Source organism: Tarenaya hassleriana, unplaced genomic scaffold, assembly GCF_000463585.1.
Source record: "Tarenaya hassleriana unplaced genomic scaffold, ASM46358v1 Cleome45, whole genome shotgun sequence".
Classification (NCBI taxonomy): domain Eukaryota; kingdom Viridiplantae; phylum Streptophyta; class Magnoliopsida; order Brassicales; family Cleomaceae; genus Tarenaya; species Tarenaya hassleriana.
The window spans coordinates 726,973-731,729 of NW_010967219.1; positions in this window are offsets into that span (position 1 = coordinate 726,973).

A 4,757-nucleotide genomic window follows, 5' to 3' on the forward strand; every position below is an offset into this window, starting at 1 on the left:
GTCTGGCACTTGCGGAACGGTTCGTCCGTTCCTCAGCGGAACGAACGTTCCTCAGCGGAACTCTTCCAGATCGCTTCGTCGCTCTTTTCTCGCGTTGTTCTCTTCACGTGTGATCCATCCCTAATGGTGTGTGACCCTGTAGGCCCATTCGATGTGGCAGTGGCTTCGGAAACCTTTCCCGCACCACAAGTCATGGTTAGCCTCTAGCAAGACGCCATGACTACCCACCTAGAATAGAGTTAGAGGTGATCTAACAAAGCCAGCAATAGTTCGAGTTCTGATCCTTTGTCTCACGATGTCGTATGTTGAACAAGGGCATGGTATGAGCCACCCTTCAAGTTCAACCGCTTACTCGTCTAGGCAAACCGACTGATAAAATAGATGTACATTCATCTATAGCGTGGCCACGCATTTTCACAGTCCGATTTCCACGAGGGGCCCAGCGACATCTCTCCTGCGTAGGAGGTGACAAGTCCCGTATTGCATGTCTACTATCTGCATATGATTCGTGAACGTATCTGAGCAACCCGTTATGATCATCCGGTTAAAGACGACGTTTGACGCAGTCAAGACACGTCACTCCTCATATCAGATACTCTAGACATCTCAGGTCTGAGGATCCAAGAACGAACCGCTGTATGAGATTCAAGTCATGACTCATGTCCATGTGACAATCTCATGCGGGTCATCCAGTAACTCATTCCAAACGAGAACCCATGATTGTGATTTGCATCTAATGCATATGATCATAATCATCTATCACACATCATGCTGGTCTTAATTCATCATTGTTCCCACAATGATAATTGACCAGGGAATTTAGAATCATCTGCAATGATTCAAGGATATTTACCGTAATATAACAAACATGCTAATCATATAACGGGAAAAGTAATGCATTCATAAACCAATGAATCAATACATAGTCAAAATGTCATATCACGGATCATCGTAGAGCATTACAACCAACACGGACGGACCAAGGTGCATGAAGAAAATGGAATTTTGGCACCAGACTGACTGATCCAGAGCCAGACTGACCGGTCTGACGAACTGCGAATGCAAGTGGCCAACTTGCATCTTTCTGGCTACCTGTTCTCTGCGATTCCAGGCCCACCGACGTCAACTCACCGCCCAATCATTTCAGGGTATTGCAGCCTCGACCAGGGGCCTGGGCTTGAGCCCATTTGCTCCTTTTCACGAGTCTTAAACACTCTCCAAGTCTGAGACTTGGCCATAATTAGGAGAAGTTGCTGGAAAAGAGAAAAGGGAGAGAGAGAGAGAAAGGGGGATAAAGGGGAAGAACCAGCACAAGGGAAGCTCGGGAACACGAAGAGAGACATCCCTAGAGTGCTTAGAAGAGGTTTTCGGCGAGAAAGAGCTCGGAAAATGGCAAATCCGGCAAAACCAAATCTGAGCAAGGAATAAGGTGAGTGGCTTGAGTTAGATCTATGTGAGCACGTTTTCACCGTGTTATTGTGTTATTTCAATGGTTGGTTTTGATAGAGCACGTTTCTATGAACATTTAGCAACAAACGAGACGTAATTTGGTTGAGAAATGAGTGAGAAATGATCAAAAGAAGTCGGACCAGAAACCTGTTTTCGCGAAGAAGATCAAGTGCAGAACCCCAGTCCGAACGGACTGGCGACCCAATCTGAATGGATTGATAGCCTCAGTCCGGACAAACCGATTGTTCTAGTCCGGAAGGACTTATTTGCAGTCCGAACGGACTAACAATACTAGTCCGAACGAACTGAAGTAGAATGGATGAACCGAGAAGTCTGAGAAGCCTGATGAGCCTAGACCGACCAGTCTAGGCAGTAGACCGGTCGATCCAGGGTAGAGAACCCATTCTTCAGCAAGATTTTGATTAGTTATGCGCGGTGAGATGTGCGATCCAACGATGAGAGAGACTCGTTGTGTGATTATTTCGGATAGTTTGCATGAGGTTAAACGGTAGGTCGGTGGGGGCGAATACCGTGATGCGCATGATTGTACCAGGGGTATATATGCATGATATGTGTCATGTTTGTAGCTTGCTCGTGTGACACGAGTGGAGCATGATTGTGTTTATCGATGGTTGTGCGAGACAACCATCACCGTCATGCTATGTGACATGCATGTGAGATGCACTTAATCGTGTGAGGCAACAACAATATCACGCGAGATGATGAGCACGAGGTGCTCCTAGTCATGCTGACTTGGCTAGGGTTTATGACTAAACCCTATGGTGGACTCCATATGGGTGTGATTGTATTCCGTTGTGTCATGCGAGGTGACATCAGCAGTCATGAGATGTGACACATGCGGGAGGTGCATATAGTCGGGCGACGCGATGGCCAACATCATGAGAGTGACGGGTGTGTGAGGCGCTCCCAGTAATGCCGACTTGACTAGGTCATGCGGGTATGATTGTGATTGATGTGATTGTGACTGATGTGATGTGATTATGCATGATTATTATTGTTTTTTTGTTTATTGTGAATCACTGGTTAACACCATTCTCGCTGAAAACGAGATTACCTGGTTTAACTCGGTACTCACTAAGCAGTTGTGCTTAGCTCTCGTGGTTTTCTCTTTTTCAGATCACGAGGAGTACACGTAGTGCATCCGGACGACGACGACTTGAGAGAGGCAGTATCATGTACGAGTTTGTATTTTGGACTACGATGTACGGTTGTACTATTTACCATTCGGACATGTATTATTTTGCGACACTAATCGCATGATGTATTTTCGCTAATTATTCTGGTTTGATAAAATGTATTTGGGATTTCGTATTTTCGCTTCTGCGTTATTTTATTATCGTAATTGTCCATGTGGTACACCCTGTATACTGTATACGGGTTACAGACGCCACAACCCCACTTCGTGATATCACTTTCTTCTGGTTGTGCTACTCCCCCCAAAAATAACTCAGACTTGTCTGGGTTAAGAAACAACCCTGAGTACCGTCCGAATTCCGTTAATAACTCCTTGACCACTCTGATAGAGGCCACCTTCTCTTCCACAAAGATCATTAGGTCATCAGCAAAAGCAAGGTGAGATTGGATCACCTTGGCAGACCCCTCTTCTACCCGGGAAATAACCCACCAGCTCACCATTTATAGCCACCGAGAATGAAGGAGTGGTCATACATTCCCTTATCCATCCAATGAAACCAGTCGGGGGCTGAATAGCTTTTAGCAGGTCCAAGATAAAGTCTCAGTTAACCGTATCAAAAGTCTTCTTAATATCAATTTTCAACATTGCACTAGGCTCCGAATGAGATCGATTGTAATCCCTGATTAGCTCTGAGGCAAGCATGACATGGTCGATCATATTTCGTCCTCGTTGAAAAGCCACTTGATTTTCTGATATCACCCAAGGAAGGACAAACTTAAATCGGTTAGCCACAATTTTAGATATGCCATTGTAGAAAAGGTTACAACAACTAATGGGCCGAAAATCTTTGAGATTAGATGCCTCTGGGATTTTCGGAACCAAAGTGATAATAGTTGCGTTTGTCTCTTTGAGGAGCTTCCCCGCTTGAAAGAACTCTTTGATCGCCTCGAGAAAACAATCACCCACCGTATCTCATGATGAGGCGAAAAACCCTTCGGGAAACCAGTTGGGATGGGCCTGGCGCCTTATTCCGAGTCAAGGGTTGGAAGGCACAAATAATTTCCTCTGAAGTTACTTCAGCAATAAAAGAGCTCTGAATCTCGTGAGGGCACGACTGTGTGAACATATTATTTAGACCAGAATTCGAAGGTCACATGATCAACGGGTCCATCGACTCCATCAGGTTTGCGAAAAAGTTCACCGCATACTCCTAGATAGCACCTGAGTCTATAATCTTGTGGAAGAAGGAGTTATTCCTTTCACCAAGTTTCAGCCGTTTAATTTTTTCCTTCTGCCTGAAGACCTTTCCTTAGCTTGCTGAAGCTAAATCCATTATTGCCTCACGGAATGTTCTTGAGCTGCGAACACTGGGGAAGGGCAACTCAGCAGGTCTGCTTGGATCCTCTTAAGGTTTTCCTCTTCCTCTCTAACTTTCTGAGGTAGGCCATGAAAATTTCTCTTGTTCAATCATCGCAGCGGGTGTTTTAATTGCTTAAGACTCTGGCAGAGTTTATATTGCATTGTTCCAGCCTCCACATGAAATGTCCAATGATCCCTGATAAGCTGACCAAATCCGGGGTGGGTGGATATGTTGGTTGTAATGCTCTACGATGATCCGTGATATGACATTTTGACTATTATTGATTCATTGGTTTATGAATGCATTACTTTTCCCGTTATATGATTAGCATGTTTGTTATATTACGGTAAATATCCTTGAATCATTGCAGATGATTCTAAACTCCCTGGTCAGTTATCATTGTGGGAACAATGATGAATTAAGACCAGCATGATGTGTGATAGATGATTATGATCATGTGCATTGGATGCAAATCACAATCATGGGTTCTCGTTTGGAACGAGTTACTGGATGACCCGCATGAGATTGTCACATGGACATGAGTCATGACTTGAATCTCATACAACGGTTCGTTCTTGGATCCTCAGACCTAAGATGTCTAGAGTATCTAATATGAGGAGTGACGTGTCTTGACTGCGTCAAACGTCGTCTTTAACCGGATGATCATAACGGCGTTGCTCAGATACGTTCACGAATCATATGCAGATAGTAGACATGCAATACGGGACTTGTCACCTCCTACGCAGGAGAGATGTCACTGGGCCCCTCGTGGAAATCGGACTGTGAAAATGC